The 15,964-nt window shown below is 43.8% G+C and overlaps 1 pseudogene; it reads left to right on the top strand.

The window, feature by feature from the left end:
- Positions 1-15,964, top strand: part of LOC111950158 (neurofibromin-like) — an 82,045-nt pseudogene that overhangs the window by 53,044 nt on the left and 13,037 nt on the right.

Here is a 15,964-nt window from a genome sequence, read left to right as displayed (position 1 = left end):
GACCGAGGAGGATGGAGGGCGAGGGAGAGCTTTGTACTGCTCTGTGTGTGGAGTAAAGGTGGTATAAAGTTTTTTCCCCTCTGGTTGCACATTTAACATGCTGGTAGAAATGAGGTAAAACGGATTTAAGTTTCCTTTTAATTAAAGTCCCCGGACACTTTGAGCGCCGCCTATGGATGAGCATTTTCCTGTTTGTTTATGGCTGTATACAACTCATTGAGTGCAGTCTTGGTGCCAGTATCGGTTTGTYGTGGTAAATAGACAGCTACAAAGAATARAGATGGAAACTCTCTTGGTAGATAGTGTGGTCTGCAGATTATCATGAGATACTCTACCTCATGCGATCAAAACCTCGAGACGTCCTTAGATATCGTGCACCAGCTGTTGTTTACAAATATACATAGACCGCCACCCCTTGTCTTACCATAGGCTGCTGTTCTGACCGTCCGATACAGTGTGTAACCCACCAGCTGTATGTTATTCATGTAGTCGTTCAGCCACGACTTGGTGAAACATAAGATGTTCGTTTTTTTAATGTCCCGTTGGTAGGATATACGTGTTCGTCCACTTTATTATCCAGCGATTGTACGTTGGCCAATAGTACCGATTTGGGGGGGGGGGGAAGTTTAGCCACTCGTCGCCGGATCCTTACAAGGCACACCGATCTCCTTCCGCGATATCAAAAAAAAAAAAAATATCCTGCGAATGACGCGGAGGGCCTGTTCGGGTGTCTGGAGTAACTCCCTCTCGTCCAACTCATTAAAGAAAAATTATAATATATATCATTGTTGGTTAAGAGCCCATAAAACGGCAGTCATCCTTCCGGTGCCATTATCACATACTAATGCTACTGTAGGTAAGCGTTATTCAACAAATGAATGTCTTGCATGGTCAGATTAATTTAATTGTTTATTAATTCTCTTATTAACCAAATATTTAAATGAAAGCTGTATTTTACTGTACATCAGTCATTCCTCCTATCTGTTTCTAATTTCTGTCTTTGCAGACTCAAGTTCCAAGTTTGTCACGTGCTCAAGTACAGTGAAATGCCTTTCTCTCAAGCTCCAAACCCAACAATGCAGTAATCAACATCAATGTAGCACTACAAATAACACAAGGGAGAACAAAAATACACACGAAATAAGAACACAAGAAAGTAAGAAGCAAAATACAGGGTCAGTTCCAATACCATACATTGTTTACAATGTGCAGGGAAATGTGTGTGTGGAGTCCTATGAGTGTGCATAGAGATGGTGCAAAAATAAAATACAAGGGTTAACTCAGTCTGTGTAGCCATTTTGTTAGCTATTTAGCAGTCTTATGGCTTGGTGATAGAAGCTGTTCAGGAGCATGTTGGTGTCGGTACCACTTGCTGACTGGAAGCAGAGAGAACAGTCTATGGCTTGGGTGGCTGGAGTCTTTAACGATTTCCAGGCCTTCCTTTCACACCACCTGATATAGATGTCCTGGATGGCAGGGATATGTACAGTCGTGGCCAAAATTTRGAGAATGACACAAATATTAATTTTCACAAAGTCTGCTGCCTCACTTAGTATGATGGCAATTTGCATATACTCCAGAATGTTATGAAGAGTTATCAGATGAATTGCAATTAATTGCAAAGTCCCTCTTTGCCATGCAAATGAACTGAATCCCCCCAAAATATTTCCACTGCATTTCAGCCCTGCCACAAAATGACCAGCTGACATGTCAGTGATTCTCTCATTAAAACTTCTTACGGCTGAAATCCCGTTAACGGGATCGATTTGACAACAGCCAGTGAAAGTGCAGGGCGCCAAATTCAAAACAACAGAAATCTCATAATTAAAATAACTCAAACATACAAATATTATACACAATTTTAAAGATAAACTTGTTGTTAATCCCACCACAGTGTCCGATTTCAAAAAGGCTTTACGACGAAAGCACACTATCTGATTATGTTAGGTCAGCGCCTAGTCACAGAAAAACACAGCCATTTTCCAGCCAAAGAGAGGAGTCACAAAAAGCAGAAATAGAGATAAAATGAATCACTAACCTTTGATCTTCATCAGATGGCACTCATAGGACTTCATGTTACACAATACATGTATGTTTTGTTCGATAAAGTTCATATTTATATCCAAAAATCTTAGTTTACATTGGCGCGTTATATTCAGTAATGTTTTGCCTCCAAAATATCCGGTGATTTTGCAGAGAGCCACATCAATTTACAGGAATACTCATCATAAACGTTGATAAAAGATACAAGTATTATGCATAGAATTAAAGATATACTTCTCCTTAATGGAACCGCTGTGTCAGATTTCAAAAAAGTTTTATGGCAAAAGCACACCATGCGATAATCTGAGTACAGAGCTCAGCCACCATACAGATACCCGCCATGTTGTGGAGTCAACAAAAGTCAGAAATAGCATTATAAATATTCACTTACCTTTGATCTTCATCGGAATGCACTCCRGGGAATCCCAGTTCCACAATAAATGTTAGTTTTGTTCGATAAAGTCCATTTATGTCCAAATACCTCCTTTTCGTTCGCGCGTTTAGTRCAGTAATCCAAATGCACAACGCGCGAGCACTAAGTCTAGACGGAAAGTCAAAAAAGTTATTACAGTTCGTAGAAACATGTCAAACGATGTATAGAATCAATCTTTAGGATGTGTTTATCATAAATCTTCAATAATGTTTCAACCGGACAATTCCTTTGTCTTTAGAAATGAAAAGGAACAGAGCTCGCTCTCACGGCCGCGCGCGAGACTTAGCTCATGGCATTCTGCCAGACATCTGGTTCAAACAGCTCTTATTCGTTCCCCCTTCACAGTAGAAGCCTGAAACAAGGTACTAAAGACTGTTGACATCAGTGGAAGCCTTAGGAAGTGCAATCGGACCAAATTTACACTATCTTGGATAGGCAAAGACTTGAAAACCTACAAACCTCAGATTTCCCACTTCCTGGTTGGAWTTTTTGTCAGGTTTTTGCCTGCCATATAAGTTATGTTATACTCACAGACATCATTCAAACAGTTTTAGAAACTTCAGAGTGTTTTCTATACAATACTAATAATAATATGCATATATTAGCAACTGGGACTGAGGAGCAGGCAGTTTACTCTACTCTGGGCACCTTATTCAACCAAGCTACTCAATACCCAGCCATAAGAAGTTAACACGGGTGTGAGTGTTGATGAGGACAAGGCTGGCGATCACTCTGTCATGCTGATTGAGTTCGAATAACACTGGACACTTCAAAAGGAGGGTGGTGCATGGAATCATTGTTCTTCCTCTGTCAAACATGGTTACCTGCAATGAAACACGTGCCGTCATCATTAATTTGCACAAAAAGGGCTTCACAGGCAAGAATATTGCTGCCAGTAAGATTGCACCTAAATCAACCATTTATCGGATCATCAAGAACTTCAAGGAGAGCGGTTCAATTGTTGTGAAGAAGGCTTCAGGGCYCCCAAGAAACTCCAGCAAGCGCCAGAACCATCTCCTAAAGTTGATTCAGCTGCGGGATCGGGGCACCACCAGTAAGGAGCTTGCTCAGGAATGGCAGCAGGCAGGTGTGAGTGCATCTGCACGCACAGTGAGGCGAAGACTTTTGGAGGATGGCCTGGTGTCAAGAAGGGCAGCAAAGAAGCCACTTCTCTCCAGGGAAAACATCAGGGACAGACTGATATTCTGCAAAAGGTACAGGGATTGGACTGCTGAGGACTGGGGTAAAGTCATTTTCTCTGATGAATCCCCTTTCCAGTTGTTTGGGGCATCTGGAAAAAAGCTTGTCCGGAGAAGACAAGGTGAGCACTACCATCAGTCCTGTGTCATGCCAACAGTAAAGCATCCTGAGACCATTCATGTGTGGGGTTGCTTCTCAGCCAAGGGAGTGGGCTCACTCACAATTTTGCCGAAGAACACAGCCATGAATAWAMAATGGMACCAACACATCCTCCGAGAGCAACTTCTCCCAACCATCCAGGAACAGTTTGGTGATGAACAATGCCTTTTCCAGCATGATGGAGCACCTTGCCATAAGGCAAAAGTGATAACTAAGTGGCTCGGGGAACAAAACATCGATATTTTGGGTCCATGGCCAGGAAACTCCCCAAACCTTAATCCCATTGAGAACTTGTGGTCAATCCTCAAGAGGGGGGTGGACAAACACAAACCCACAAATTCTGACAAACTCCAAGCATTGATTATGCAAGAATGGGCTGCCATCAGTCAGGATGTGACCCAGAAGTTAATTGACAGCAGGCCAGGGTGGATTGCAGAGGTCTTGAAAAAGAAGGGTCAACACTGCAAATATTGACTCTTTGCATCAACTTCATGTAATTGTCAATAAAAGCCTTTGACACTTATGAAATGCTTGTAATTATACTTCAGTATTCCATAGTAACATCTGACAAAAATATCTAGACACTGAKGCAGCAAACTTTGTGGAAATTAATATTTGTGTCATTCTCAAAACTTTTGGCCACGACTGTACTTGGCTGTCCGCACCACCCTCTGTATCGCCATGCGATCGTCATACCAAGCAGTGTTGCAGCCAGTCAAGATGCGCTGAATGGTGCAGCTGTAGAACATTTTGAGGATTTGAGAGCCCATGTCTGCTGTTAATCCAGTTCACACTGTCATTTTCCAACCGAGTTAAGTGTTGAACTGTGACGCAATCAGTTGGCATGACATACACTTCCTGTCTCGTGCACCTTATTTAAATTACAATGAAAACCACCAATGCTTCTGTGACGTCCCCCTCTCCCTCTTTACCCTCCCAGATTCAAGACGGGCCAGATCAACGGTGACCTTCTCATCTACCACGTGCTGCTGACCTTGAAGCCCTACTACGCCAAGCCCTATGAGATCGTTGTGGACCTGACCCACGCCGGACCCAGCAACCGCTTCAAGACCGACTTCCTGTCCAAGTGGTTTGTGGTGTTCCCGGGCTTCGCCTACGAGAACGTGGCTGCCATCTACATCTACAACTGCAACACGTGGGTGAGGGAGTACACCAAGTACCACGAGAGACTGCTGACAGGCCTGAAGGGGAGCAAGAAGCTGTTGTTCATTGATTCACCAGCGCGMCTTGCTGAGCACGTTGAGCCTGACCAGCAGAAGCTGCCTGCGGCCACGCTAGCCCTTGAGGAGGACCTCAAGGTGTTCCACAACGCCCTCAAACTGGCCCACAAGGACACCAAGGTCTCCATCAAGGTCAGGACATGAGGGAGTCAGTAGATTTATAATGTTATATGATTCCTACATACTTTTTGGGCTGTTGGATGTAATTGAAAGTAATTAGGGGCACAGACAGGAATGKCAGGAATGTCTGAGACGGATTGAATGCTTGTCCCCCGGAAGTAGATGTGGTCTGAAGGGTCAACCGCTAAACCAGACTCCGGCTGATAATGGATGTTTTTTTTTACCATGTTACTCTTTTGTGGGCTGTATAGCATAGTGACTCAGTCTCAATGAGCTGTCTCTGTTGTCCCCAGGTGGGCTCCACAGCAGTCCAGGTGACGTCAGCAGAGCGTACCCGGGTCCTGGGTCAGTCGGTCTTCCTCAACGACATCTACTACGCCTCAGAGATAGAGGAGATCTGCCTGGTGGATGAGAACCAGTTCACGCTTACCATCGCCAACCAGGGCACGCCGCTCACCTTCATGCACCAGGAGTGTGAGGCCATCGTCCAGTCCATCATCCACATCAGGACGCGTTGGGAGCTGTCCCAGCCGGACTCCATCCCCCAGCACACCAAGATCAGGCCCAAAGARGTGCCGGGGACCCTGCTCAACATTGCCCTCCTCAACCTGGGCAGCTCTGACCCCAGCCTCAGGTCAGAAACACAGCTGTGGAAAATAGTCATGTGATTGGTATAGATTTTGATGGGACTATGAGAGCAGACCATTAGGCTTCTTAGGGATGATTGAATTATACATCTATGATGCTTACTTACGTACTATTTTTTATTCTCTCCTTCCCTCTCTGTCTGTGCTGGTTTCAGATCGGCGGCCTACAACCTGCTCTGTGCCTTGACCTGCACCTTCAACCTGAAGATAGAAGGCCAGCTGCTGGAGACGTCGGGCCTGTGTATCCCTGCAAACAACACCCTCTTCATAGTGTCCATCAGCAAGACACTGGCCGCCAACGAACCACACCTCACCCTGGAGTTCCTGGAAGAGTGTATCTCTGGCTTCAGCAAATCTAGTCAGTATCCTTGTTCCTCCCCTCCACACACATACGCAAACGTTCACTCACACGCACATATGCGCACATATGCGCACACATGCACACATGCACACATGCACACATGCACACATGCACACATGCACACACACACACACACACACACACACACACACACACACACACACACTGTAACATCCTCTCTGATGTGTGTTTTAGGTATTGAGTTGAAACACTTGTGTCTGGAGTACATGACCCCCTGGCTGCTCAACCTGGTGAGGTTCTGTAAGCACAATGACGACGCCAAGCGCCAACGTGTCACCGCCATCCTGGACAAGCTCATCACCATGACCATCAACGAGAAGCAGATGTACCCTTCTATCCAGGCTAAGATCTGGGGTAGTCTAGGACAGGTGGGGGTCTCTCTCTCCTCTCTGTATGCGTTTTAGCCCATGTATCAACCAGTATTTCAAATCAAATCACATATTTTCAGATGTAATCGCAGGTACAGCGAAATGCTTTTGTTTCTAGCTCCAACAGTGCAGTAATACCTAGCAAAACCATGCACACATCTTAAAAATAAGAAATTAAGAAATATTCAATAAAAATAGTGTGTATGGACAGTATATGAATAGAAAAGGAGTGTACAGCAGTAGTGATGAGCCATGACTAGAATACAGTACACATGAAGTGGGTAAAACCAGTATGTACACATTATTAAAGTAACCAGTGTTCAATGACTATGTACACAGGACAGCAGTCTCTTAGGTGCAGGGTAGAGTACCGGGTGGTATATTGAATATTACTGAGCCTGTGCAGTGTCTGTTATTGCCTTAATGCTACTGCTGATTCATGCACTGGGAAATGGCTGAAGGATTCAGTGGACCCACTGTTCAGGATGTTATAGACACTGGACAGGGACACCCTATGCCAGGGATCATCAACTAGATTCAGCCATGGCCTGTTTTTCTTCTTGAGCGGATGGTCAGGGGCCRGGAACATAATTTATCGACTGTAAATTGACTGCAAGAAGCCCAAACAGATATAATGTTTGACTAAAACATAATAATTTAAAACCTTGCTTACATTTGTATATAATCACGTGTCTCTCTATTATGCGTGGGAATACTTGGGAACAGATTTCTTAAATTAAAATCACTTGGCGCTTATTTCTAGGTGTTTTTACAGTCTTATGTCCAACAAAAAAAGTATTATTTTGTTGAACACACTTTTGCACACAGTGAGTCCATGCAACTTATTTTGGGACTTTAAGCACATTTTTACTGCTTAACTTATTTAGGGGGGTTGTATACTTATTAACTAAATACATTTCAGCTGTTAATGATTAAATAATTTMTCAACATTTTGAAAAACACAATTCCACTTTGACATTATGGGGTATTGTATAAAGGCCAGTGACCCAAAATCTAAATTTAATCGATTTTAAATTCAGGCTGTAACACAGCAAATTGTGGAAAAAGTCAAGGGGTCTGAATACTTTCTGAAGGTAATGTATGTAGTCATTACAAATGATTCTGTCTTCTGCGTCTCTGTACTTTTCAGCTCTCACCAGTTATCATGCTTGCCACTGAAAGCTTTGTGTATTGAGAAGTCATTCTGAAAGAGAAATTACTTGAGACAGAAAGAAAAGCATATGCTGCGGCCGTTGTGCAAGTCCCAGTATCTATAGGTCTACTGTGGGAACTTCGGTGAAGGTTCTGGGTTGCATCACACCTCTGTGGGCTATTAATGGAGATGAGTTTATGGTTTGTCCTGTTGTCCCTGTTCTGTAGATAACGGACCTGCTGGACGTGGTGCTGGACAGCTTCATCAAGACCAGCGCTACAGGAGGCCTGGGTTCCATCAAGGCTGAGGTCATGGCCGACACAGCTGTGGCGCTGGCCTCCGGGAATGTCAAGCTGGTGTCCAGCAAGGTGAGAAACGCGCACACAAACACAATAAATACCAGTGCGACATACGATACATTACCAAAAGTATGTGAACACCTTGTTGAACAACTCGTTCCAAAATCATGGGCATTAATATTGGTCCCCCTTTGCTGCTATCACAGCCTCCACTCTTCTGGGTATGCTTTCAACTAAATGTTGGAACATTGCTGCGGGGATTTGCTTCCATTCATCCACAAGCATTAGTGAGATCGGGCACTGATGTTGGACGATTAGGCCTGGCTGGCAGTCGGCGTTCCAATTCATCCCAAAGGTGTTGAGGTCAGGGCTCTGTGCAGGCCAGTCAAGTTCTTCACACCGTTCTCAACACACACATTTCTGCATGGACCTTGCTTTGTGTATGGGGGCATTGTCATATTGAAACAGGAAAGGGTCTTCCCCAAAGTTGGAAGCACTGGAAATAAGGGGCCTAGCCCGAACCATGAAAAATAGCCCCAGACCATTGTTCCTAGTCCAACGAACAATACAGCTGGCACTACAATTGGGCAGGTAGCCTTTTCCTGGCATCCGCCAAACCCAGATTCGTCCATCGAACTGCCAGATGGTGAAGCATGATTCATCACTCCAGAGTCCAATGGCGGCGAGCTTTATACCACTCCAGCCGAAGCTTGGKATTGCACCTGGTGATCTTAGGCTTGTGTGCGGCTGCTTGGCCATGGAAACCCATTTCATGAAGCTCCCGACGAGGAGTTATTGTGCTGACGTTGCTTCCAGGGGAAGTATGGATCTCGGTAGTGAGTGTTACATCCGAGGACAGACGATTTTTACGCGCAACGTACTTCAGCACTTCGCGGCCCTGTTCTGTGAGCTTGTGTGGCCTACCACTTTGCGGCTGAGCCGTTGTTGCTCTAAGATGTTTCCACTTCACAATAGCAGCACTTACAGTTGACCGGGGAGGCTCTAGCAGGGCAGACATTTGATGAATTGACTATGACGGTGGCACGTTGAAAGCCACTGAGCTCTTCAGTAAGGCCATTTTACTGCCAATGTTTGTCTATGGAGATTGCATGGCTATGCGCTCGATTTTATGAACATCAGCAACGGGTGTGGCTGAAATAGCCAAATCCATAAATTAAGGGATTTCCACATACTTGTGTATATTTTTCACACTCTTAAGATCGATTCTGTGACTTGAGTCTAGACAAGAAAATATGCTAAAAAACATCAATACAGATGCTCCACACATGTATACATTCTTTCCAGGTGTCCCTTGTTCTATCAAATGCCATGAAAGATCCGTTCTGTACATTTATTGTACTGCTTTATGGCAAGATGTGATTGTGTAATGTCACTGAATTAATTGGAGTAGCTAACATATTAGCCAATGTTACAGATTACATTACACAGGGTGTCTGCGGGTCCTTAAAAAGTCTGAAATTAATTTATCTGATTTAAAGGCTTTAAGTCTTCATGTCTTAAATTCAGTTTTCAAAGGTCTTGACGGAGTAACTACAGTGTTTCCATTATATTGTGCCGCTGCTTAATACCACCGTGGCAAAACAAATGAACAAATAGAGAAGCATTCTGACAGCTGAGCAACATTTCAAAATGTACAGTGCCTTCAGAAAGTATTCACASCCCTTTTTCCACATTTTGCTGTGTTAGAGCCTGAKMTTAAAATGSATTACATTTAGATMTTGTGTCACTGGCCTGCACACAATACCCCATAATGTCAAAGTGCAATTAATTGTTTTATTGCATCTTTTACAAATMAATTAAAAATAAAAAGCTGAAATGTCTTGAGTCAAGTATTCAACCCCTTTGACTTACTCTGTGTGCAATAATGGTGTTTAACATGATTTTTGAATGACTACCTCATCTCTGTACCCCACACATACAATTCTCTGTAAGGTCCCTCAGTCGAGTAGTGAATTTCAAACACAGATTCAACCACAAAGACGAGGGAGTTTGCCTCGCAAAAAGGGCACCTTTTGGTAGATGGGTAAAGAAAAAAGCAGACATTGAATATCTCTTTGAGCATGGTGACGTTATTAATTACACTTTGGATGGTGTATCGATACACCCAGTCACTACAAAGATATAGGCGTTCCCGGAGAGGAAGGAAACCGCTCAGGGATTTCACCGTGAGGCCAATGGTGACTTTAAAACAGTTACAGAGTTTAATGGCTGTGATGGGAGACAACTGAAGATGGATCCACAACATAGTAGTTATTTCACAATACTAACCTAAATGACAGTGAAAAGAATGAAGCCTGTACAGAATAGTTTTTATTCCAAAACATGCGCAATTAACTCATATGTCCTGAATACAAAGTGTTATTTTGCGGGAAATCCAACACAACACATRACTGAGTACCACTCTTCCTATTTTCAAGCATTGRGGTGGCTGCATSATGTTATGGGTGTGTAAAACTAACCTGGTTGTCTGCTTTCCAKCAGACACTGGGAGACAAATGTACCTTTCAGCAGGGCAATAACCTAAAACACAAGGCCAAATTTACACTGGAGTTGCTTACCAAGACGACATTGAATATTCCTGAGTGGCCTAGTTACAGTTTTTGACTTAAATCGGCTTAAATCTATGGCAAGACTTAAATGGCTGTCCAGCAATGATCAACAACCAACTGGACAGAGATTGAAGAATTTTAAGAATAATGTGCAAAATATTATATCATCCAGGTGTGCAATGTTCTTAGAGACTTACCCAGAAAGACTCATAGCTGTAATCACTGCCAAACATTATTCTAACATGTATTGACTCGAGGGGTTGAATACTTCTGTAATCAAGATATGAATGTTTTTTTATATATTTTTTTACTAATTTTCAAATGTATCTTCTACTTTGACAGAATATTTTGTGTTGATCATTTACAAAAAATGACATATATTTTTATCCCACTTTGTAACGTAACATAATGTGGAAGACGTCCTGGGGTGTGAATACTTTCTGAAGGCACTGTAATTGTAGGAAAGACCATTGTTAAAATAGAGGAGAGCTTCATGTGAGTATGTCAATATAGAGGAAATAACACCACTTTACAGAGTATGTCATTGAGATGATGTGCCAGCGGAACGGAGATGAGCGTGCCATTTACGGTGAATATATCAGGAGGCCTATATAGGCCTACCAATGGAACGTTTTTGCGTGGCTATCTAGCAATAATAGCATATTTAGAGTTAACAATCTAGCTAATGGGTTTTAAATTCCCACTTCCTCAATTTGTAAATTATGTAGCGTTATAGCCCCTAGGCCAATATGCACAAAAAACATTCAGGCAAATTAATTTCTAAAGATATTGGATTACTCTGGATCCTATTTTGACATGTTGCACATAAAAATATCCATCATGCATTCCCTGAACTTGTTAGATTAAATGTCTGTTCATATCTTACTTGGCACTGGAAAAAGTCAGTCAAGAGCCCTCCCGCTTAGCTACCCTGCTTTCGAAGTACATCCGTTTGATACCTGATTCACTGAATGAGGGAAGGACCTTGTGTGTTTGAGCAGTGCTGGATCAAAAGCCTGCACACCCAGAGTTGACCACTATTTTATACAGTAACAGTGATGTAAATTTGACTTTAAGGCATTTTTTCACATTGGTATTGTTTTGGTATTGAGTATAATTTTCTGAACACTTAAGAGTTTGTGATCCAGCTATTGATTAGCCCATTGAGGTAGCCTTAAAAAATGCAGATGGGCAACCCCATGCTTCAGCCATCTATAACCTAGCCACTATGCTACTACTCCGTTAGTCTACAGGTGAATGCTCATTGTTAAAATAGCACATCTGCCTGATTTAATATGCTCCATGTAGGCTATAGTCTTTGGGGAAAGAGCCAGCCCTAAAAATACTACTTTTTGCCAACATGGGCTCATTTCTGGAGGAGAATATTAGCAGATGTGTGCTGCATGCATACTTCAAAATTGGTATTAAATTGCATTCCAAGTTGTATTAAAAAAGTGTTAAATTAAACTTAATAGAACCTGCAGATACCCTGATTACAGTTAGATGTTGAACCATACCACTAGAGTATGTATGAAAGCCTGTTTTAAACATCTCACAAACCGAACATACATACAAGCAGACACATTTTAAGTGCCTACCCTATTTATGTCACATGTGGTGTCCTTCCTTTACTTGTCATTTCCTTTTGACTGTTGAGCTACTTTTCTCCTAAAGAGAGCATTGAGTGTATTGCCCAATGAAGTATCCATAACTTACCTCACAAAATGCTGATCATGTGATCTAGTACCAGGAACAGTATGGCCACTGAATACAAAGGCCAGTCTGTGTGGGGTGACGTCTCTTTTCTCTTCTATCTGTACTTGTATGTCAAGGCAAAACACTGAACACAGGTTTAAATTGTTATTGCACAATTGATGAACACCAGACTGGGATATAAAACATTACTTGCTGCATAACCAATTCTGCCTGTAACCTTTAACCACAGGACAGTGATGCTAGCTAAATGACATGAAAGAGTCCTGAATCATCCTGCTCTTTATCATCGGTGGATGGGAGAGATAATAGAAGATGGGGATGTCAAATGTGGTAATGTGATGTGCTACGTACCAGACCTTTGATGTAACCTTAACTCTATCCCTTGTCTGGTCTGCAGGTGATCATCCGCATGTGTAAGATCATCGATAAGACGTGTCTGTCTCCCACGCCCACCCTGGAGCAACATCTGATGTGGGATGACATCGCCATCCTGGCCCGTTACATGCTCATGCTGTCCTTTAACAACTCTCTGGACGTGGCCACTCACCTGCCCTACCTGTTCCACGTGGTCACTCTGCTGGTGGCCACCGGCCCCCTGTCCCTCCGCGCCTCCACACACGGCCTGGTCATCAACATAATCCACTCCCTCTGTACCTGCTCCCAGCTCAACTTCAGTGGTGAGGAGGCCACACACAAAACATCCTGGCCCCGGCTGTAGAGAGAGAGGACAGACCGAGAGACAGAGAGAGAAGTGAAACAATTTAAAAGGCAGAGGGTTGATGAGTGTCATGTCTTGATTCAGTGTTTTGAAAGTAGATGGATAGCTAGAGATGTACACTTTTGGGAGATTTTTCATTGATGTACTGTATAGCCTTGCTGAAACTAACTGATAACTATTCCCCTGTGTGCTGCTCTCTTCCAGAGGAGACCAAGCAGGTCCTGAGGCTGAGCCTGACAGAGTTCTCCCTGCCTAAGTTCTACCTGCTGTTCGGTATCAGTAAGGTCAAGTCTGCTGCGGTCATCGCCTTCCGCTCCAGCTACCGCGACCGCTCCTTCTCCCCCGGGTCCTACGACAGGGAGACCTTCGCCCTGTCCTCCCTGGAGACAGTCTCTGAGGCCCTGCTGGAGATCATGGAGGTCAGGAGATAACCACACTGACATCGTCACTCATTATTCCATCGTCTCTATGAAACTACTGTCTGTACCGGTTTAGATGCTGGGTGAACATCAAACCAAATGTAATATTCTACTTGCCCAGTCTAGCAAACAAAAATATATATATATTTTTTTGTTGTTGAATTTGCTCAAACTGTTTCCTCTTTTCCACAAGGCCTGTATGAGGGATATCCCTGGCTGTAAGTGGCTGGACCAGTGGACAGAGCTGGCTCAGAGGTATGGTAACAACATTTACACTTTTCTAATGAACGGAACCAACCACACTGTTTGCTCTAAATCAATTATCTGATGCTTATATTACTATTGGTGCTAATGTCAGAGCAATGTAGAGAGGCTTCAGATCATTTACATTTAAAAAATATATTTTTTTGTTATTTAGCATACGCGCTTTTCCAGAGCGACTTACAGGAGCAATTAGGGTTAAGTGCCTTGCTCAAGGGCACATAGACATATTTTTCACCTAGTCGGATCTGGGTTTCGAACCAGCGACCTTTCAGTTACTGGCTAGGCTACCTTCCGCCGTCAACTTGACTGACTTTTATAAGGCATGCGTGTGAATGGAGTCTGTGTATTCATCCGTGCTCTCTCTTTTTCTCTCCCTCTGTCAGGTTTGCGTTCCAGTACAACCCGTCCCTGCAGCCCAGAGCCCTGGTGGTGTTTGGCTGCATCAGTAAGAGGGTGACCCACGGCCAGATCAAACAGATCATCAGGATCCTCAGCAAGGCCAGCCCCCTGCTCAGCATAGACCGGGTCTGTGTCCCATCACTCTGCCCTGTTCCTCGCTACATTCTGTCATACATAGAATCAGGACATGCATCTCATTGAAACCACTTGAATGACTGTACTGTATCTTGTAAAAGACAATGGTCAGTGCAATTTTTTTTTTTTTAAAGCAGCGCTATTGTCAAAATAGAATCTATCACTTCAAGTAACTGTGCTTCCATCTCGTGCACTTTTTATCTGCCAATTGGCGTTCTAAATCTACAGACATGACCGCTACTCTCGTGGGAACGTTGCAAGTCTTTGAATAGATTCTGCTACAAGTTTTGGAAGTAGTTGTGAATGCTGGAGCAGTGTCTGATCCTGTCTCATTAGGGTCTGTCTGTTGAAAGATGCTGTGTGTAGCATAACCTGTGCTGCGCAGACTGAATTGACCTGTTGTCTTGTCTGTCAATAGGGTCTGGAGAGCTGTCTAAAGGGACCTGATAACTACAACAGCCAGGTGTTGATAGAAGCCACAGTAATCGCTCTCACCAAGCTACAGCCTCTCCTCAACAAGGTACACACACGAAGACACAGATGGCCGATCTCAAAGGATAATTTAAGAGATGGATGTGTTAAATGTTCTGGTGAGCTAACTTATTGGTGTGTGCGTGCGTATGAACCGCATTCTAAAAAGTAGAACCCAAAGCTCCTTCTGACACGCAGAGAGGAGGGAAGTTATTTTGTGCCTGCCTGTATGTGGTAAATAGGCTGCTGATAGATGGTAGATGGTGGCAGTAAATGGTCGTGTGAGACTCGCTCTGACTGCAAGTGTGTTTGTTGGCGACTCGCCTACGCACAGGGCCCTGTGTGTGTTGGATTGTGAGTCTGTGTGCGTGTGTGTGTTGGATGGTAATAGTGGTGAGGCTAAATAACAGCCTCTGTGTTTCCTCCAGGACTCCCCCATGCACAAGGCTCTGTTCTGGGTGGCCGTGGCTGTGCTCCAGCTGGACGAGGTCAATCTCTACTCTGCCGGCACCGCCCTGCTGGAGCAGAACCTCCACACACTGGACAGCCTCAGGGTCTTCAACGACAAGGTACTAAACACACAGACAACTTTTCAAAAGGATGGTCTTCCACAAATCTTCAGCTCAAACATTCATACTTTTTTTTGGGCCAGGTCTTCTCACAGTTTCACTTTGATTTAATTATTTCCAAAAAATGTAAACCCTATCTGCGCCTCTTTTCCCCTGTAGAGTCCAGAGGAGGTGTTTATGGAGATCAGGAAGCCTCTGGAGTGGCACTGTAAACAGATGGACCACTTTGTGGGCCTCAACTTCAATTCCAACTTCAACTTTGCACTAGTGGGTCACCTGTTGAAAGGTAAGTGGGCGGGGGTGTCTAAGCATTGGGTCGGCATGGTTGAGCTCTCTAACCAACCACGTCTCTGTCCAGGGTACAGACACCCCTCCCCCAACACAGTGGCGCGGACCATCCGGATTCTCCACACACTGCTAGCCCTGGTGGGAAAACACCTCAACTGTGACAAGTTTGAGGTGAACACCCAGAGTGTGGCCTACCTGGCAGGTGAGTTCAGGAGGGATCCTCAATGAAGCCATACTAGGAATATTCATGATTGTTGGATTTTTATTTATTTTTAACCCCCTTTTCCTCCCCAATTTCGTGGTATCCAATTGTTAGTAGTTACTGTCTTGTCTCATCGCTGCAACTCCCGTGAGGCGAAGAGGTTGAGAG

Source organism: Salvelinus sp. IW2-2015, linkage group LG23 (genome assembly GCF_002910315.2).
Source record: "Salvelinus sp. IW2-2015 linkage group LG23, ASM291031v2, whole genome shotgun sequence".
Taxonomy (NCBI): Eukaryota; Metazoa; Chordata; class Actinopteri; order Salmoniformes; family Salmonidae; genus Salvelinus; species Salvelinus sp. IW2-2015.
This window is presented reverse-complemented; position numbering and strand designations above follow the sequence as displayed.